Source organism: Lemur catta, chromosome 2, assembly GCF_020740605.2.
Source record: "Lemur catta isolate mLemCat1 chromosome 2, mLemCat1.pri, whole genome shotgun sequence".
NCBI classification, from domain to species: Eukaryota; Metazoa; Chordata; class Mammalia; order Primates; family Lemuridae; genus Lemur; species Lemur catta.
In genome coordinates, this window is record NC_059129.1 from 116,292,625 (window position 1) to 116,315,760 (window position 23,136).

Consider the following 23,136-nt stretch of genomic DNA (forward strand, 5'->3'; position numbering starts at 1 on the left):
CCAGGGTCTGGTCACTTAGCTCAGGAAGTTAAAGAGGGGTTAATCCTATGGAAATTTTTAGTGAAAACAAAATTTGTCTGTTGTAGTCTCTTCTTGCTCATTCTTCCTATTTCAATTCCCCAACCTCCCTTAATATCCTTATGTTACCCCATGTCCTTCACACTGTATCACCTCCCAAAAATATACAATTGCAAAGTATGAGATGGAAATAAATACTGCACTCCTGTGCTCATGGCAGCATTATTCACAATAGCCAAGACATGGAAACTACCCAGATGTCCATCAACAGATTAATGGATAAAGAAAATGTGACATATACAGATATAGATATATACAATGAAATATTATTCAGCTTTAAAAAAGAAGGAAATCCTACCATTTGTGACAACATAGATGGACGTGGAAGACATCATGTTGAATGAAATATCAGTCATAGAAGGATAAATACTGCACAATTTCACTAATATGTGGTATCTAAAATAGCCAAACGTATGAAAGCCAAAAAAAAAAAAAGAAAGAAAGAACGGTGATTGCCAAGGGATGGGAGGAAGAAATGGGGTGTTCTTGTTCACTGGGTATAAAGTCATAGTTATACAAGATGAGTAAGTTCTGGATATCTGCTGTACAACATACAGCCTATAGTTAACAATAAAATGTTGTGCACTTAAACATTTCTTAAGAAGGTAGATCTCATGTTAAGTGTTCTTACTGCAAAAAAAAAAAAAAGCCAGGACACAAGGCAACTTTGGAGGTAATAAATATGTTTACTACCTTGATTGCAGTGATGTTATCATGGATATTCATATATGTCCACATTCATCAAATTGTATACATTACATTTGTGCAGTATTATTGTACATCAATCATACCTCAAAAAAGCTACAAAAAGAATAAAGAAATGAAACACAGTGGAACTTATGTCAAGATGGCTTCTTAGTTTAGAGAGAGTGAAACAGAATCCTCTCTTTAACTTCATAAAATAATCCACCAAGCTGCCCAAAACAGCACACTTATATAAAGCTAACTTTCCCCAACTCTTATGGAAAGCAATTTGGAAATACGTATTCAGTCCTTTAAATATGATTCAACTCTTGACCAATAATTCTACTGTGGAAAACATGCCTGAGTAACTAATCTTAAATATAAAATGCTTTAGAGAGAAAAATTAGAAACAATCACTCAATCGACAAACAAAAATACCCAAATAATGTAGAATAACTAGGGAAATTGTGGTGAATCCATAAGGTAGATTTTTAAAGCTGTCAAAAAAGATAATCTATAATGTTTATAAATATCTTTAGGCTATAATTTTATATGGAAAAAAACAAATGACAGTGTGGGTATGGTCATACAATGTATATGTACTACTGCATCAAACTACAAGTACTGGTCTGTTGGTACCAACATAATATATTAAGTAATATATTTGGGTTCTAATTCTAATTCAATATATTCCTCTCTAGTGCAATGGGGGGAAAAAAAAGATGCTATTGGTTGTTTTCTGCCAGAAAGATAGGTTAAATAATATCCAGACCAGTTCAATCTCCTATTGTTAGTTTTTATTTTGTTTCTAGTTTTAGTTCTACAGTTATTGGATCATTGATAATTAATTGAAGCTAAATGTGTGCAAAAAATACGATTACCCAATAGGACACATGCACTCACAAAAGACCTAGTTGATGTCTGTTAAGGCAAGAATCATACCTGTGAATTCTCCTGCCAGGAAGTAAAGAATTTAAAAAATTGTGTTTACTTAAAGGAAAAAGTTTTCAATTTATCATTTTAGACCTATTCTCCTATATTTATAAATATGGGTAGAATTCTCAAAGATTATCCATACTACCAGAATAAGATATAGAAGCATAAAATGCCTGATATTATTATGCATAATTAGAACCTTGAAACTTTATTTCAAATTTAGTTTATATCCAGGTATTTCTCCGTGTCTTCCCAAGTATTTCTTTTACTGTGTCCTACTTCCAAGGAATAATTATTTATTAAATATCATTAGGTTTGAACCACATGTGAAAGCACCTCCAAAATATGAATGGATCAATGAAGAGATGTTAATTCTTTTTCACAGAAAAAGTGCAATACAGGTAGGCTGTCCAGGGTTGGTGTGAATTGCACATTGTCAGGGATGCATGCTCATGCTCTCTCTCTCTGATCTAACATCCTCAAAATATTGCTTTTTTCTCATGGCCAAAATGGCCACTGAAGCTCCAGTCATTAGTTACTACAGTGACCAGCCTTTCACCACCCTAGAGACCCTTCTTGGAATTTACATATACCATCTTATTTTTAAATCTCGTTGGCCTTAACTTTGTCCCACAGCCAATATAGCTTCAAGAGATGCTGCGAAAGAGTGTATATACTGGAAGCCATACTTTAAAATCACAGATTCTATAATACTAAGGAAGAAGTCAAGAAGAGCAATTAGATTAAGAGTCTCATGCTCTACCAACTGAGCTAGCTGGGCAGCCAAGAACAATTTCAAAACAATTAGCAATCTGGCACACAGACATTGTTCTTCCTTATATTCCTATAGTACCTATCAAAGTGCTTTGCACAAAATAAGTATACAAGAAACTTTTGGTTAACAGTATCTTTAAATTTTAATTCAACTGAGTTAAGATTATTCAATCACAAATTTGGTAATATGATCTGGAAGTGCCAATTCTAGTGATTCATATCAAATAATAAATCAAAGATGTGCTAAAAGATTTAACAATAAGGGTACACTGTGTATATTAAAATACTGTTTTTAATACTGAAAAATAAACAAATGATCAACAAGACTGAATATATATATTGCAGTATGCCCATAAAATATACTATGCATAAAATATGTTGGCTTCATATAAATTTAATTGAAAAGAGCTGGTTACAAATCAAATTGAGCAGGGCAAAAAATGAAAAGAAGATTCATTAAAATTATTAAAGTAATTAACTATTGATGTATAGGTAAGTTTATGCTCATGTTTATCTCTTTTTCAAAATATTTTTCTACAATAAGCATTTTTGCACAAGAGACAACTCACAGGATAAATTTATTTTTAAAAATTATATTAGGATATGTACTGTCCACATCAAAAGAAGATAGTCTTCATAATTCGCATTGAATATTCTTTATACTCTGACCAGACAATACTTGAGAGACAAAAGAAATCTCCACCTCACCTTTCCTTTAGCATGTGTGTAGCCCTACTTTCCTCCCATTCTCTCATAGACTCTTTTTATTAATATCAGACCCCCCTGCCACACACACACAGAAAGCAAGCCAGCTATAAATGAAGAAAGGAATACGAAGAATAAACTTCCAGGGAAACCATAACACTGTTGAAAATATAATGGTCTCAAAAAAAAAATGTTACCTGTTATGAAGATAGCGCACATAAGAAGAGACTCAATTTTTCCATGCCTGTTTTCTACAGTTAGCAACGCTGCTAGATGGGGGCTAATGGCTGGGAGGATCTGCTATCAGTACTATTGCTTGCCTCTACTGGCTGGATTACATTGATCTGTGTTTATTCACTTGAAGAGTGCCTTAGTCCCTTCTCTGTTGCTATAACAGAATACCTGAGATGGGTAATTTATAAAGAAAAGAGTTTTATTTTGGCTCATAGTTCTGAACATTGGAGAGTCCAAGGATGGGTGGCCACATCTGATTGGCTGGTAAGGGGCTCATGCTGTGCCAAAACATGGTGCAAAAGCAGAAGGAGAAGTGGGCATGTGTGAATAGGAGCAAAACACAGGAGTATCCTCCCTTTATAACAACCTGCTCTCACAGTTACTCATCCAGTCCTGGGAGAGCAGAACTCACTCACTCCTGCAATAATTAATCCAGTCCTGCCAGAGTGGCATTAATCCCTCTTAATGACCTAATCACCTCTTAAGGGACTCACCTCCCAGTACTGCCACACCTGAGACCAAATTTCCAACACATGAATTATGGAGGATAGGATCTGCTTTACCAACACACATAATCAAGATCTGATGGCCAAAAGGAACTGTCATGAATACTGCAGCAAAATGAGAATTTAAAAACAAGGCTTTTAATTTCAGTTCTATTACTACTATTTAACCTTGGGAAAATCACAATTTCTCAGAAACTCAATTTCCAGGTTAACCTAAAATAATACAATTATGCACTATTTAGATGCTTTATGAAATTAAAATTCGATATTCATACCTCAAATTATTTCATAGTGAAAGCAGCCCTGGATTGAAAGCCAAAAGACTTAAATGTTCGTTCTCAATTCCATTCTGAACTTTCATTGATATTAGGCTAGGCAATGGATCAGGAGCTAACAGCGTATCTATAAATGAAGGAGTAGGATAAGATGAACTCTAAGGTCTCATTCAGTTTAACATTTCATGATTCTTTGAGTATAACCTCTATAACAATTTCATATGCCAGAATACTGCCTTTGGCAAAAATCTCCTCACAGTAAAACTTGATCCAGCCCTGCGGATATTTTGCCTTTTGAATCTAGAGCTCTCTGCAGGGTGAAAAGCTATTCTTCCTTTATCTGGAAAAGCCCCTAATTTTTAAGTCTATGCCCCCCATGGTGTAACTTCTTTATTATCTATTGTTCAAAGCTGACAAGAGCATAAAGATATGTGGTGATTATAAACTGACTGCAAGCAAAGCAACTGAGCTCAGTATTTATTCAAACCCCAGGACTGATGCTCTCTATGTCAAGTTAATGAGGAAGAAAAGTCTTCATGAAACCCGATATGAGGTATTACACATCAGCAGCTTATTTTGAAAGAAAATTTTGAGGCAGAAAAAAAGGATCATATTTATTAAAAGGCTCTATCACATTTTCAGTTCTTCCTTAGGATTTTTGCTGTGTATACCATATGCCTTCACAGGAAGTGGCATCCCTAATGTAGCAGTAAACTTACAGGTAAGTCCAAAAGAGATGCTATGACAGGGCCAGAGACTTTCTAGAGAATTTGGGAAAGGGAGTTAAAACTCCAATTAAGTAATCTTATTCTCTAAGACCCTGACAAAGCATCACTGGGCCATAGGGTTAAATGTTTCCAGACCTTACTAGATTGAAGTTGAAGTTTAAGCCATAAAATAGGCCTTATTCCCTGGCCATATAGAGGAACTGAAAGTTTATTAGAGTATAATACATCACGGAGCATTGCTGCTAGCCCCATTGACCACAATAACACCATGTCATGCGTTTTGCAGAATATAGGAATAGATTTGGAGTTTTGAGTAGACCAGATATTAATAAAAGGGCATTTTGCCTGGTATTTCCTGTGGCATTAATAAAAAGTCATTCCTAACCTCTGCTTGATTCTGTACGGAACGAGGGGCACTACATCCTAGATCATTTAGAAATACTTATGAGAAATGTTCTAACAAAGTGTTAATGGCATCATTATAATCGTTGTTATTATGCAGGTATGACCACACTTCTGTCCAGATCTCAGTATACTAACTCTACTGGACCTAAGTTGTAATGAGAAAACTGTCCTTGCAGTGGTGAGGAAAATTACTGATATCTTTCTAATTAATAGCATATTCTGGTCACCTTTAGTTGAGAAAAATATTTTCTCTCAAGTGGGAGAAAAACAAGAAAATGATATGGTTTATAGATAATTCTACTGAGTCAAGTATGTTTTTTTTAACAGCCTTGGACTATAAGGAAAATGTCTCTTCATATAGACATTTCAAGAACTGATTTTCTTTATTTTTATATATACCACATATAATATGATATTGAACTGCAATATAAATAATATGTTCAAACAAACCAATACTTACGAAATTCTTATGGTAAAACTGTGAAATGTGTAAGAAGTTGCAACCCAGGATGCTGTGACCAGATGATGCCATAATAGACCCAGATTCTTGCTATCTCTCTGCTCTGCCATTCTTGGCATGCCAACTTTGTCCACTGGTCAATTCCTCTCATATTCACAAGATTGCTACCAGCAGCAACTCAACAAAATGCTTCTTAGCTCACATCCACTAGAAGACATGGAAACTCTTCCTGGATCAATATAATTTCCTCCATTCATTCTCACTGGGCAAACTTGGGTCACATACTTATCTCCAAACCAATAATGGTTGCTAGAAATTGCCTTAAATTTATCAGAAAATAACCTTGGGGCTTGGGATGGAGGCTTAAAAAGGGAAGGGGCTATATCAGGAAGAAGGAAGAAAGCAATACATTCTAGGCATTTAGAATGCAAAGGAATTCGGGAAGGACAGCAGTGAAGACAATAAAAAACAGATGAGCGAAGAATGGTGAATAGTGACAACCGTTCAAATTAGGAAATTGTCTAAAAATTTTCTATTGACAGTTTGAGGAAAGTTTATAATATTCATAATGAAATATGTGTGTAGGATTGTGTTTCTAGAAATTATTGCAACCCATTGGAGGATTTTCCCAGGAAATCAGGTTAAGAATTATCTTAAAACTCTATCACATCCTTTCTTTTTGAAAAACTTCCTTAAAAACTATACAACAGCTTATTATTTTGATAATAAATTCTTTAAGGAAAAATCCTAGTCTGCTGGTATGCAAAGCATCTTTTCTGTAAAACTACTATCATCAACAAACGTGTGTTCCAGGAACATATTACATAATGCTCCAACATTATATCTAACATTATCATCACCACTTAGATTTGGGCACCACAATTTGAGGTTATAGCCTATGATAGGTACTGAATCCCTAAATTAAAAAATATAAATACTTTTCAAATTAAAAGTTCTTATGGAGTACTGGTTAGTTTGGCTTCCCAATCTAGGTAAGCTTCTCTGAGACAGCAACAGAGAAGTCAATGAGAAAGAATTATGAGGCTTTTGATAAAACATTTTACATTTTGATCCAAAATATACATTTTTCCCATCACCCTACAGAATGCTTGAAGTAACCATATGGCACATCAAGACATCATTTTTTAACTCCTTTTTTTACTTTGGTATTAACTTACTATAACTTTTAATTGTGTGTTGTATAAACACGTTCCACAATCAAAGTAAAAGCAGAAAATAGTAATATTCTACATACTTCCAATTTTCATCTCTAACCCATCCAAGCACAGAAAAGGATCCATGGCATGTAACCAAGTGTGCCATTAAACAATATTCTTTAAAAAAAGAAGAAAGAAAGAAAGACTTCATCATCATTCTCTTTAGAAAATTAGGAATTTTGTTTCAACACATTTCCATTTAACTTTCTAAAAACCCACATGTGAAAATATCAATATGCAAGCAGACACTCATTTGCATTACATTACAAGTACAATTGTACAGAGCTGCTCTCAGTTAAAAAAGGTAGCACACAAACATCTCATTAACTTGTAGATCAATGCCACAAATGCCACTATAAAATCATGGACAAATTTTACTATAACTAAGGTTGTTACTAATCAATTTCACTTTTGCAGCAACACGAAAGATGAAAACTGTTGTATGACAGCCTCTAACAGAATGCTTCTGTGACCAAATTCAATTTTATTCAAGGTGACCATGTGCCCATCGCCTCTAATGGTTACTTTTGACAAGATGATAATAAAAACAAAGAGAAGAGAATTATCAATATACAAAACATTTCAAAAAGCATTCTGGCACTTTTAAATGAAGCTTTTGGTTTGTTCCTCCAACTTCTCTGTCACTCAACTGCATCACCTAGTATTTTTCACTAATTATTAACTATTTACTAATAAGACAGCTTCTTTATTTAGCTGCAGAAATAAAGCCTACATGATAGTTTATTTTCTAGTATTTTAATATACTAGTCAAATTAATTCCAAAAGTGAGTTTCATCAGAATGGTTCATTGCTTAGCTTTTATGAGAGAGGAGTAATGTCGCTTTGAACTCCAAAATGTGCCTACTCTCCAGTTCAATTATTTATATCCTAATAGAAATGCCACCACAATTAATCCTGAATATTTTTTTCTGATAAGTGAACAACATATAATGACTTTCAGTTCAGACATTTTCTCATGAGAACATGTCTGCCAATTTGTGACTTTTGTGGCAAAAATAATCAACTAGTACTATTCCATAAACAAAAAATGGTCACCACCTTATTTTAGAAAGGAAAAGTGGGAATTAAAAAATATCTGTACTTGAAGTCAAAAACACATTCTTGTCGTCCATAATAAAGCTTTCCAATAGAACTTCCTATAATGATAGAAATCTTCTGTATCTGTGCTATTATTACACTAGCCACTAGCCATATGCGGCTATTGAACACTTAAAATGTGGCTAGTTCAAGTAAGTAACTAAATTCTTAATTGTAGTTAATTTGAATTAAAATAGCCCCAGGTGGCTAGTGGCCACATTAGCTATGATCTATGGTATGGTATGTTACTGATCTGCAAGTATTGTTGGAGTTACTGATAATGTATCTAAGCCTTGGATAATATATATAGATTTATTCTTGAATAGACAAAAATGTTCTAAAAATGTAATAATCTCTAAAGACACTGTATATTTAAGTACTTTATATGTAAAGAGAAATTAATTCTCCCATGCATTAATAAATACAGATTCACATAGATAGAGATATATATTTACATCTGTAAATACATAAGTGGAAGTGGCATATGTCACATGTCACATTTTATTGGTCAAGTCAAGTCACATGGACAAATCTGATATCAGTAGTGCTGAGAATATTATCATCCTTTAGGAATAACCTGGTAGAGAGAAATCAGAGAAGGGTAGCAAATATTTTGACAGTAATATAATTTATTCTCTATAGATAGAAATATACATATATAGATATATAGATATAGATAAATAAATTATATTCACCATAAATACATATGTATATACACACAGGTATATATACACATTATATTAATATATATTTATGCAGTGTATATTATAAAAGAGATTTGAATTGTTTAACAATTATACATAAAACCAATAGATTACAAAAGATGAAGAACTAAGAATAAAGTAAAAATAAAATCTAGTCAAGAATAGGAAGTCTACAAATATCAAATCATATGGTTGACAATTTTTATATTGATATTAATCATAAGCTAAAAATAAATCAATTTTACTGATTTATAAAGAAAAATAGCTTTATTGGAATAACAATTTATATAAACAATATGTGATAAGTAAAAAAAAATTCCTTAACAATTACTTTGAAATAAATCAATATTTTATATGTATATATCACTGCAATAAATAAATACATAGCCATAATGCCTAGTAGGCTCTCAGTAGATATTTATTGAATGAATAAAAGAAAAACAGGAATGTCAAGTTTCCTATAACAGCCACATGGAATCAACCTTAACTCTTTGTCTCATATATGTCCATCATTGAATTATGTTGGCTCTATCTTTACATATATCCAGCATCTAACCACATGTCATCACATCCATCCCTACGTCCCTGGTCCAAGCCACCCCCCCTCTCTTCACAGGATTATTTAAAAGGCCTTTTGCATGATGTTTCTTTTTTTGCCTTTATTCCTTTACAGTCTCTTCATAGAGCAGCCAAAGATACCATTTCAAAACGTAAATTAGATTATTTAACTTCCCACCTCAAAACCCTATGTTGTTTTATGGTATCAGGTCTTATTGTTAAGTCTTTCATCTATTTTAAGTTGATTTTTATATATGATGTAAAGCAAGGGTTCAATTTCATTTTGTTTTCCATTCCATTCCACTCTTTTCCAATTTCATTCTTTTCTAGTTTTCTCACCACAATTTGTTGAAGAAATTATCTTTCCCCATTGTGTATTCTTGGCACCCTTGTCAAAGATCAGATGACCATGTATGTGTAGATTTACTTTTGGGCTCTGAATTCTTTTCCATTGGGCTATATGTTGGTCTTTATACAAGGGCTCTACTATGTTGATTACTGTAGTTTTGTAATCTATTTTGAAATCAAGAAGTGTGATGACTCCAGCTCGTTTTTTCTTAAGATTGATTTGGCTATTTGTGGCCTTAATGGTTCAACATGAATTTTAGAATTTTTTTTTATTTCTGTGAAAACTGTCATTGGAATTTTGATAAGGATTACAGTGAATGTGAATATCACTTTGGTAGTATGGATATTTTAACAATATCTATTATTCCAGACTTAAAACTCCTAGAAGAAAACATATTAGAAAAGGTCCTTAACATTGGTCTTAACAATCATTTTATGAACACAACACCAAAAGCACATGCAACAAAAACAAGAATAAACAAGTGAAACTGCATCAAAACTAAAAGCTTTTGCACAGCCAAGGAAACAATTAGCAAAATGAAAAGGCAACCTATAGAATGGGAGAAAATATTTGTAAACCCTACACTTAATAAGGAGTTAACATTCTAAATTCATAATGGACTCCTACAACTCAATAATAAAAACAAACCAACCAACTAATAACCTAATTTAAAAATGGGCTAAGGACTTGAATAGACATTTCTCCAAAGAAAACATGCAACATACAGGGAAATGCAAATCAGAAACTACAATGAAATATCACCTCATACCTACCAAGATGGTTATTACCAAAATAAATAAACAAATAAATAAGTGTTGGCAAAGATGTAGAGAAAAGGGAATCGAGGCACACTGTTGGTGGAAATGAAAAATGGTGCAGCCATTAAGGAAAACAATATGGAGGTTCCCCAAAAATTAACAATAGAAATAGCACATGATCCAACTGTCCCACTTCTGAGCATTTATCCAAAAGAACTGAAATCAGTATCTCAAAGAGACAGGAGTACTCACTCCTAAGTTCATTGCAGCATTATTCACAATAGTGAAGATGTGGAAACACCCTAAATATCTTTTGATGAACAGATAAAGAAAATGTAGTATATACATACAAGGGAATACTATGTGGCCTTGAAAACATAGGAAATTCTATAATATGTGACATGAATGAACTGGAAGACATTATGCTAATTGAAATAAGCCAGTTCCCAGAAAGACAAATACTGCATGATTCCACTTATTTGTGGTATTTACAATAGTCAAATTCATAGAATCAAAAAGTGGAATGGTGGTTGCCAGAAGCTGAGGGGGAGGGGGAATTGGGAAATTATTAAATTTCAGTCCAGCGAGGTGAATAAGCTCTAGAGATATTTTGTACAACATTGTAGCCATAGTCAACAATATTATATTGCACAGGTAAAAATTTGTTAAGCGGGTAAATCTCATGTTAAATGTTCTTACTGCTGTAGAAAAAAAATCTGTTGGCATCCTATCTTACTCAGAGTAGAAAAGTAAAATTATCACTGCTTGCATGATCTGGCTCCCTGCCAACTCCTGATCTAGTAGCCTACCACTCATTTCCACGCTAGCCAGGACAAGAACCTTATCCTCTCAAGGCCTTCTCACTGTCTCTTCCCTATGCCTGGAAAGCTTCTTCTCCCAGAATTAGACATGACTGTCTCGTTCACTTCATTCTCTGACCACTCATTAATTAAAATAATTGTCACCATCCCCATCATTTCCTCTACCCAGTCTAAATAGTTTTCAATACTCATCATGCACAAAAATTATATAAATATTTAGCCTATCATTTCTATCACCTTCTCTGAATTATCTCTTCTTGTGGCCAATGTTCTAAGCATTCTTAAGTAAACAGAAATAATACATTCAATGTTGTTCACTAACTTCCATAAAAATGAAAGAAATACTAATAAGCTATTTATCTGTACTGAAAAAAAAAGAAAGATAATTTTTAATAATTAGAGAACCATAGAGTCATTACACAACTTTGAAATAGCTGTGTTGGGGGAGGTGGGAGGAAAGGCAAGGGGAAATTTTCAATATCACCTTTGTCAATCAATCCCAACCTGAGTTTATTCTTTTACTCACTATTTTGAGACCTAAGAGTTTAAGAAATAAAAGAATTTGCCTGATTTCCATGACTAACTCATAAAGGGAAAGTCCATTTAGAAAGAAAAGGATGAACATTACTATTGTAATTTAAGTGCATTCACCAATGATTTCTCTAGGTGATGACAGTAGTCTTCATCCTTGATATGCATTATATAGTGCTTTATAGCTTACAGCTCATTGGATTATCAAAATCAAGATTTATGCTGTGGTTATGACTGGATTAACTAATTAACATGACCCTCAACAGAAGTTAATTTTGAATGCCCAGAAGAATTGATGGTTGTTTGAGTTAGGTGTTTCTGAACAACACTAGGCTTTTGTATTATAGAGTAAGTTATTATTAGAAATGATTTAAAAACAAAGACAAACCATTAAAAAGCCTTTGTCTGCTACTCTCCTTACTTATCATGACCCATGAAAAAAATTACCTTATCCACTTGCAAATGGTTGAAAATACATAGAGATGACTTTCTTTACCTTCAATTTCATTCTCTCCTTATATAAATCTGCCTGTCCATCTGGCTATTGAATGCTTAAAATGTGGCTAATCTGACCTGAGATTGTATATAATATATATACTAGATTTTTAAAAATTAAAAAATGTAAATTCTGTCTAATAATTTTATATTGATTACACCTAAAGCAATGAAATTAATGATATTTTGTAAATATTGGGATAAAGCATATAACCTCATTTAATTTTCCCTGTTTCTTTTTGTTTTTTCAATATGGCTAATAAGAAATTTTAGGCTGGGTGCGGTGGCTCACGCCTGTAATGCTAGCACTCTGGGAGGCCGAGGCAGGTGGATCGCTGGAGATCAGGAGTTCAAGACCAGCCTGAGCAAGAGCGAGACCCCGTCTCTACTAAAAAAAAAAAAAAAATGGAAACAAATTAGCTGGCCAACTAAAATATATATAGAAAAAGTTAGCCGGGCATGGTGGCGCATGCCTGTAGTCCCAGCTACTCGGGAGGCTGAGGCAGTAGGATTGCTTAAGCCCAGAAGTTTGCGGTTGCTGTGAGCTAGGCTGATGCCATGGCACTCACTCTAGCCAGGGCAACAAAGTGAGACTCTGTCTCAAAAAAAAAAAAGAGAAGAAATTTTAAATTACGTATGTGACTCATAATTGTGGTTCATATTATATTTCTTTTGGATAGATAATTCTAAAAGGGGACATATTAGATGAATCTATTTAATCCTAAAAGCTAGTTTAATTAGGTGTAATTAAGGAAGAAATAAATGAAAGGATCCTGTTATTTATCAACAGTTTAGGGGGAAAAAAGACATAGGAAAGTGTACAAGATATTCTGTATCATAAAATCGGCAATAGAAATTGTAACATTTACTTATTGCTTACTAGGTACCTAGCATTATACATACTTCATCACATTTAATAATATACTTATAAAACACCTGTGAGGTAGGGACTAAATCTGGACCGAACCTATTTCCTATATATTTTTCCATGGTCAGTTGCCAAAACTTGGCTTCTCTTTCTCTTTCATTTGCTTGAAGTCTACAAACTTGAGGCTTTTTCACTCCAGTAACTTAACTTTAATTTTGAGATAGAATTAATACTAAAGAAACAGAAGCATGTGTGGAGCAGAATCCTGTGATCAATAAGATGAAAATACAGAAGGAACTTCTTCTTAAGTGTATATATAGCTATCATAGCCTCAGAGAAGACCTAAACGGGACTCCAGTCCTCAAACACCTCCCCTTCCTTACACACTCAACTATTTCAGACGCTGTTTCCTAAAGTAATGCATTTGATAATAATGCTTATCCAGGACAGGTGCCATGGTGAGATGTTGCATGCTGGTATTAATTACCCTAAGGCAGTGGTGATCATCTGTAATCATCCTGTGGCTCAAGAACAGCTTGTGCATTGTCTTCCCATTACTCTTCCCAATCTATGATCAGATTTTTGAGTGTCTGTATTTTTTTACTTATTACTTAAAATCTCCAGAAGTTATTTAAACTGTATTTTTCCTGAAGAAATTAATACAAATGTTGTATTTTTTGTGCCCTCCTCTCTTTCCATGTTATCGTGAAGTTAAAGCAGTAGGAATTTGTGCTTCATTTTGTTCTGATATCTCTATTTGTATTGGCCATCACCAGGGAATCCTCATTCACTGTGAATTTGAAAGTTTCACATAAAGTACAAGTGTCCCATAAATCTAATCTTGTTACAAGAGACCCTTACATTCTCAAGGATACCCCCGAGAGTTTCAAGAATTCTCAAAGTCAAGGATGCTATTATAGCACATAATTTCTTTCTTAAAAATCCAGTAATGCAGAATGAAAGGAAATGTAAATGGTCTCTTCAGACTCTCAGTGTGTTTCTTGAAATACAAGGCCAAAATCATACAGAAAGTTATTTAAGGGATAAGAATTGGTGCTTTCTTAGGCCTTTTTATTGATCACCAAATTGAACAGTTGGCTATTATCTGGGAAATATTTCAGAGAGCAACAAAGTTTTCATCACATTATGAGCATAACTGTACAGAAGATGATGAAGAGAGAACAATAAAATCCTAAACTGGGATGAACTGCCAACTAGAAAAAAATGGATGGGGAAGCTGACATCACTTCACTAGCTATGAAGCATAAGAGATTCAATTTCAGTTGTGGTAAATTATGAATTATTACATGCTATTGTAACTGAAGATTGTAAATAATGAAGAGAATTTTATAATGACAAATGTAAGGAACTACTACTTAAGCTATTTAATCAAAATTGAATTGTATTTGGTACAGTAATGAGCCCCGTAACAATGTTTTGGCCAATGATGGACCACATATACAATGGTAGTCCCAAAAGATTATAATACTATATTTTCACTATATCTTTTCTGTGTTTAGGTATATTTAGATATACAAATACTTACTATTGTGTTACAGTTGCCTACAGTATTCAGTACAGTAATATGCCTTACAGGTTTGTAGCCTAAGAGAAATAGGCTTATAGCCTAGGTGGGTAGTGGGCTATACCACCTAAGTTTGCATAAACATATTCTATAATGTTTACACAACAAAATTGCTTAATAATGCATTTATAAGAATGTATCCCTCTCATTAAACAATGCATGATTGTATTCAAATGCTAGCTAAATAATACAATATTCCTTGAGAGAATCTGCAATTATTCTTAAATAAATCTTTACTGATTCTCAACTGAGAGCAAGGTTTTATTGAGTGGCTAGTGGCAAATGTAGAAGCAAATAGATCAAAATTTAGCACCCAAAATTCAAGGCATCTGCCCTCATGGCTTTCAATTTGTGATACATATTTGAAATCACTGTGTAGTATTCTCTGTCCATGGCACCTTTTTCTTATTTTTAAAATTTGTATTTTTATTTCTTTACTTTTGAAACTTTTTTGATTAAAACTAAGACATAAACACGCACTTTAGCCTAGGCCTACACAGGGTCAGGATAATCATATTACTGTTTCTCCCACCCCCATATCTTAGCCCACTGAAAGGTCTTCAAGGGGAATAACAGGCATGAAGCTATCATCTCCTATGATAACAATTCCTTCTTCTGGAATGCCTGCCGAAGGACCTGCCTGAGGCTGTTTAACAGTTACCATTTTTTTTTTTTACAAGTAGGAGTACACTTTAAAATAACAATAAGTATATTCCTAAATATTTTATTTTCTTTGTTGCTATTGTGAAGGGCGTTGAGTCTATGATTTGGTTCTCAGTTTAACTATTGTTGGTGTAGAGGATGCTACTGATTTCTGTACATTGATTTTGTAACCTGAGACTTTGCTGAATTTGTTTATCAATTTCAGTAGTCACATGGCAGAATCTTTGGAGTTTTCTAGATATAAGATCATATCATCAGCAAAGAGCAATAGTTTGACCTCTTCTGCCCTCATTTGGATGCCCTTGATTTCCTTCTCTTGTCTGATTGCTCTGGCTAGGACTTCCAGCATTATGTTGAATAGAAGCATTGATAGATGGCAACCTTGTCTGGTTCCAGTTCTAAGTGGGAATGCTTTCAATTTTTCCCCATTCAGTTTGATGTTTACTGTGGGTTTGTCATATATGGCTTGTATCATTTTTAGGTAAGTCCCATCTATGCCTATTTTGTTAAGTGTTCTTATCATAAAAGGGTGCTGAATTTTGTCAAATGTTTTTTCTGCATCTATTGAGAGGATCATATGGTCTTTGCTTTTGCTGCTACTTATGTGGTGAATTACATTTAAAGATTTGCTGGATTTAGGTTTGATTTGTTCCTCTTGTTCTAGTTCTTTGAGATGTGACATTAGGTTGTTAATTTATAATCATTCTGTCTTTTTGATGTACGTATTTAAGGTTATGAATTTTCCTCTTAGGATTGCTTATTCTGTATCCCATATATTTTTGATGACTTGTGTCCTCTTTGCCATTCAGTTTGAGGACTCTTTTGATTTACAATAATTATTCTTAAGAATGCACATATATATTTTTTAAGACAGGTACTATTAAGTGGAATTGCTAGGTCAAAAAGTACAAATACAGGGTATAAAAACTTTTTCCTCACACTGTCTGATTGTTTAATTTCTTTATCTTTTTTTAAATTTTGCCCCTAATAAAATATATTACTTTAAAATTTTAATATTCTTGAATTTTAGTGATATTAAGCAGTGCTTCATATGTTTACTGGTCATTTGTATTTCTATAAATTTTCTATTCATTATGTTTCTCTGTAACATACAATAGGGAAACAGGATTATTTGCTCATCTCTCAGTGTTCATCTGTTCACTGAGGATTTTTAGAAAACAGTTCTTATATCTGAGCTAATATGTGTTTTCTTTCAAATTTAATTGCATAAAGATTGAGGTCTTGAGGTCATCCTTTAGAAAAAACCTTGGATGTGATGATTCATTTTTGTATAGCCAGAATCACTCAAATACCTTCTCGTTTCTGTCATTCCAAAGACTACATTCTCCTCTTCTTTAGTAAGCATGCTTGCCAACAGATTCTAATTCTTATGGCTCTTTCTTGGAAACAAAAGTAATATCTTTGAAATCCATTGTCATTATGATGTTTATAGTTCCAGAGAAATCTAAAAATCTAAGAAGTTCTGGTGAATAATTTGAAGGCTTCATTTAGGTAGCTCACTAAAGGTAGGGGGGACACAGTCTTGAAAGAATTCTTATTCTATAATAAGTTAAAATTTGTTTATTATACTTCTTTTTGCTCTGCTAGTCATGACCTATTTAACATAAAAATGAAGTTATGTTAAATCAACTTGATAGCCCTACATAAGTTCCAGAATTCAATGTTTGGATGCATATAAAGATATGCTAACTCAAACTAATCACCTTATAAAATAACTTTTTGCATGATTTTGAGGCTAAAAAGTAAATAAGAAGCTAGGGATAATCCCAAAGTTTTTCTGATAAGACAATAGAATTTTGGCCTGGAATGCACTCCCATGGGAGTAAGACAAAGAATGTAGCTCTTTATAACAATTTCATATAATTAAGCTAATGTGGAAGCATTGAGACCTACCAGATAGTTTTTGGAGTACCAGTTTATTGAAGAATCACTGTTTCTGATCATCACTCATACTCCTGAAATATTTCAGCATGGCTAATATGCCAAGTTCTAATGCTAGAAACTTCCAAAAGAAGAATTTATATTTTTAGAGGATATTTCAGCCTCTTTATTCCATTTTTACCATTAAAATTGGGACACTGTTAAGAATAATACTTAAAGATCTTAAAAATACTTCATGTTTGAAAAAGTTATGTTTTTCTATGCCTGATAAGCCACTACAAATCTAAACTTCCGCTAAAGGAGTTTAAAAAGATCTTTTCATGACAACAGGAAGATTATGGATATTTTCATCACATACATGACATCTGGTATCTTCTTTCCTGCCAAGATCTATAAATGGCTTAAACAGTCACTTACTTTGTAAAAAGCAGCCTTAATAAAGGAGCCAAAGAAACCTAAAAAAACAATAATACAGCAACAACTGCACAAGGCTCTAATATTGGTGGCTATATAATTATATGCCAGAGAAAAAGACTTAAGATTAGCTAAAATTCAAAGTGAGAAAATTATAATTAGAAAAGATATTCATTTTTTCCCAATACAATCTCATGTTCTTATACAGTTAGTGGCTTATATGAGAATCTCAGTTATCTATTGTTGCATAAGAAATCAACCCAATACTTAGTAGCTTAAAACAACACCATTTTATTGTCTCCACCAGTCTGTGAATCAACTGGGTCAAGCTCCATGTGATGTCTACTAGGCCTGGAACATCCCGGATGGCTCACTACATGCCTGACACTTTGGTGACAAAAGCTAAGCATCTTGGCTGAGCTTAGTTGTTGGGATGCTGTGACAACTGAGCATCCTAACAGTCTCTCCAACAAAATAGTGAACTCTTTAACATGGCAGCTCAAGGATATCCTAAAAAGTAAAGCAGAACCTACTAGGCCTTATTATGGCTTACAACAGGAACTGGCCCAGAGACAACAGTACTACTTTCAGTTGGTTAAAGCACATCACAGGGCTAGTGCCAATCAATAATGGTAGAGGACTACAAAGGGGCTTGAAGATCAGGAGAGGGGGTTCATTGAGGGCCATTTTTGGAGAGTAGCTATCAGTGTTAGCCCTCTGGCCAAAGATGATGCACATTTCTCCCACTTTCAGAATACACTTACCAATCTCCCTAAACCCCCCCAGTCTCATCCCTACCAGGATTATACTTTTTAAGTCCAAGATCTCATCATGTGAATCAAGTCCAGGTGCAGTAGAAGCTAGTGGGGTGGGGTGGGGGCCTTCCTTGTGATCAGAAGACCATCAAATAAAAAAATAAGCTGTATGCCTCCAACATACCCACCTTACAATAGGGAGACAGGATCAGGAGAACCACAATAGACATCTCCACTCAAAAAGTGGAGAGACAATGTAGTGACATTGCAGTCACTGGGCTGGGATAATTTTGAGATCCAGTAGAGCTGTGGTCCCCAGCCTCCATGCTGTAGACTGGTACTAATCCATGGCCTATTAGGCAGTGGGTCACACAGCACGAGATCAGTGGCAGGTGAGTAAACAAAGCTTCATCTGTTTTTATAGCTGCTCCCCATCTCCCCATTGCTTGCCATTCCCCCCAACCCCCAGACCATGGAAAAATTGTCTTTAATGAAACCAGTCCCTGGTGCTAAAAACGTTGGGGACAGCTGCTGAGCATAAGCTGCCATTTCACCTTGCTCAGAAAGCAGGGAGTATATTGATTAGGACTCAAACATGTTCCCTGGGGAAGGTTCTTCTTGAATCCTTCCTGGCCCCACACTATGGACTCTTGACACTACCCTCTGAGTCATCCTTTTGTTCCTTAAGAAATGGCCCATGTTTGCAACTGAGTAGTGTTCTCAGCCTGCTACCTGCCGGTGGGAAGTTGGGGTCTCAAAGTGTTTTTGTGTTTTGGATAGTGCTGGTTCCTTTCAGTTGAAGCTGGTAAGTCTTTTTGAAATCTGTGGACTTGGTATGTCTAAATTATAATCAAATTTATTAGGTGACAGTGACATCCACATATTTTTCTAAGTAGGGTCTTTCTCTATTTGGGGTCGCTTGTGAGGATGCAGAGGCTCATAGCAGAGAGGGTCAAAGAGGCGTGTCCTCAAAATGCTTAGAAGCAATTTCTACTGAGAAAAAAAATAAGACTTTCTTCTACAATTTTCTGAGATCTCACCAAAATTACAGCCACTCCTTTGGTCTGATCATAAACCTGAGGCCACAACATTTATTGGCAGCACTCTGAGTTTATCTGTTTTCTCTGAATTTGTTTCCATCATCACCCCAATTATGGCCTCTTTGCCATGAACGTCCTCCATGCCTGACAACAAATAATCTGCTCTGTTACTATAGATCGGTTTTGCCCTTCTATAATTTTATATAAATGGAATTATACAGTATGTACTCTTTAATATCTGGCTTCTTTGGCTCAGCATAAAGCTTTTGAGAGTCATTCATGTCTTTGCATTCCTTTCATTGCTGAGGAATATTTCACTGGATGGCTATACAACAATGTCATCATCAATTCATCCATAAAAAAACATTTGATTCTTTCCATTTGGGGGTTTGAATAAAACACATATAAATATTCCTGTACATATCTTTGTATGGATATAAGTTTTCATTTCTCTTTGCTAAGTACCTAGGAGTAGAATGGCTAAGTCTACGGTAGGTTTACCTATAACTTTAAAGACTGTCATGCAGTTTTCTAAAGAGGTTAAATCATGTAATTCCCATCGGCAGCATATGATAGTTCCAGTGTTTCCACAAGAACACCAAAAAGTTGTTATTGTTAGTCTTTTTAACTTAAGCTACTTGGCAACTCATTGTGGTTTAATTAATGATAATGATAATTTTAAACACAGAGTATCTTTTCATATATTTATTGGCCATTTGAATGTCTTCTTGTGTAAAATGTCTGGTCAAATCTTTTTCTCTCTTTTCACTTGTGTTGTTTGTCTTTTCACTATTAAGTAGTTGAGAGTTTTATTTTTGTGCATAACAAATACAAGTACTTTTCAGACATATGTATCTCTAATATTTTCTTTCAGACTGAGGCTTTTGTTTTCATTTTCAATAGAATATCTTTAACAGAGAAGTTCTTAAATCTAAGGAAGTTTAACTTAACATTTTTTAATAGTGCATGCTTTTTTAAAAAAAAACTTGGCATTACCAAATTGTGGAGATTTTTCTCCTGTATTTGCTTCTAAAATTGAATAATTTTAGCTTTTTAATTTAGTTCTATGATTCACTTTAATAATTTTTGTGCATAGTGTGAAGTTAAGCTTGAGGTATATTTTTTTTCCAACAGATATCAGGTTGTTCCAGCACCATTTTATGAAAAGACTATCTTTCTCCATTGAATTACATTGGTGCCTTTGTTGAAAATCTGCTGACCATTTATATGTGCATTTATTTCTCATCTCTCTCATGCTTCATTGATTTGTAGTTCTATACCTTATGCCAGTACCACATTGTTTTGATCATTGTAGATTTATTAGTAGTAGTGAAATGAAGTAATGTTTGCCCTACAACTTCCTCTTTTTTCAAAATTACTTTGGCTATTTTAAGTCCTTTGCCTCTCCACATCACTTTTAGTATTAGCTTGTCAATTTCTATTCTTAAGAAGGCAGCTAGAATTTTGACTGGGATTGTGTTGAATATATAGATTAATTTGAGGGATAATTGACAGCTTAACAATGTTGAATCTTCCAATTCATGATCATGATATAGCTTTCCATTATTTTGGTCTTTTATAAGTTTTTCAGTTTTCTTGGTCTTTTCAAAGAAGCAAGTTTTGGTTTCATTAATTATTGTTTGTTCATTATCTATTTCTTTAATTTCAACTCTTTATTAATTTCTTCTTTTTCCTTACTTTACATTTAATTTTCTCTCCCATTTTTTTAAAATGGAAGATAGATTATTGATTATGGCTTATGATTTTCTTTATCATAAGCCACTAAAACCATAAATTTATCTGACATGTTGCTTTAGCTGCATTCCAAACATTTGAATATATTTTCAATTGTTTCAAAATATTTTCTAATTTCCCTTATGATTTTTGTCTTTGACCCATGGATTTTTAAAAAACATATGTTGATTAAATGCCAAATAATTGGGGATTTTTCCTTATATCTTCTTGTTATTGATTTATAATTAATTCCATTGTGGTCAAAGAATTTACTCTGTATAATTTGTCTATTCTTCTAAATTTGTCAAGACTATTTTTATGTTTCAACACATGTTCTGTAGTAGGCAGCTTCTAAGATGATCTCCCAGTGATCACTGCCTTCTGTGTTCATGCTCTTGTATAACCCCTGACTTTATAGGCTAGATTCAGCAACTAGCTTCTAACCAATAGAATAAGGCAGAAGTGATGGAAGCTTGCTTCTGAAATTAGGTTATAAAAAGTCTCCTGTTTTTGCCTTAGGTGATCTGTCTTGGACCTCTCCCTCTGGGGGGCTGCCAGCTGCCATTCTGAGAAACAGCTCTGTGGAGGGGTTCTTATGAGTGACTTTGGATCAGAGAATCTTAGGCCTGCCTCAAGCCAGGTGAGTGACCTTGAAAGCAGAACCTCCCTGAGTCAGCACTATAGATGTGTGCAGCCCCACCTGATACCTCGTTTGCAGCACATCATAAGAGACCCAAAGTCAGAACCACCCAGCTTAGCTGTTCCTAGATTCTTGACTCACAAAAATTGTGATATAATGAATGTTTGTTGTTTTCATTTACTATGTTTTGGTATAATTTGTTATGCAAAATAAATAACTAATGTAGATCTTGGTTATGTTTCTTATTGAGTGTTCCGTGACTTGTAAAGAATGTGTGTTTCTGTGGTTTTTGAATGGAGTGTTCCATAAAATCAGCTACGTCAATTTAGATGAGAATCTTGTTCAATTCTTTCATATGCTGTTTTTGTTTTTGTTTTTCTTTTTTCTATCAGTTACTGTTAAAGGAGTGTTGAAATTTCCAACTGCAATTGTGGATTTGCCTATTTATCTTTTCACTTTAATGGGTTTTTACTTCATGTATTGGAAAGCTCACTTACTAGGTGCATACACATGTAAGAATTGTGGTATCTTCTTATGAATTGTCCTTATTGTTACAAAATTTCCACCTTTATATCTGATAGTATTCCTTGCCCTAAAGTCTATTTTGCCTTATATAGCCTCTCCAGCTTTCTTTTGGATAGTGTTTCAATGTTATATCATTTTCTATTCTTTCACTTTTAAACTATCCAGGTCTTTATATTTACAATGTATTTTCTGTAGACAGCATATAGGTGGGTCTTTATTTTTTATTTACTGTGACAATTCTGCCTTTTAATTGGGGTATTCATCCATTTCTATTAAAGTGATTATTGATGTGTTTGAGTTTAAATCTGACACCTTGTTTTTTGTTTTCTGTTTGTTCTATCTTCACTTTTTTCTTTATTTTCTGCCTTATGTTAATTGAAAATATTTTAGGATTTTGTTTTACCTTCACAAGTATCTTATTAGTTTTACCTCTTTAATCTATTTTTAGAGGTTGCTTTATGGTTTATAATATTGATCTGTAATTTGTAGCAGAGATTTTTCAAATAATAGTACACCATTTTCAATCTATAGGCCATTCTTCATTATAAGACCTGAGACATTATGTTCAGGATAATATAGTTCATATTTTTCAATGACAATTTCCAGTACTCAAAATATAAAACAGAGAAAAGATTTGTCATATGACAACGTAGCCTAATAATGATGAAATCATTATTCAGACGATTATATTTTT

The 23,136-nt window shown here is 33.8% G+C and overlaps 1 protein-coding gene and 1 long non-coding RNA gene across 3 annotated transcripts in view; one reads left to right on the forward strand and one right to left on the reverse strand.

The window, feature by feature from the left end:
- The window catches only part of LOC123633248, a 169,794-nt gene that overhangs the window by 96,264 nt on the left and 50,394 nt on the right, over positions 1–23,136 (forward strand). The window contains exon 2 of the long non-coding RNA XR_006733565.1: positions 21,797–21,917. This is a non-coding gene — a long non-coding RNA (uncharacterized LOC123633248). The remainder of the gene's footprint in view (positions 1–21,796; positions 21,918–23,136) is intronic.
- The window catches only part of THEMIS (thymocyte selection associated), a 153,287-nt gene that overhangs the window by 35,295 nt on the left and 94,856 nt on the right, over positions 1–23,136 (reverse strand). The window lies entirely within an intron of this gene.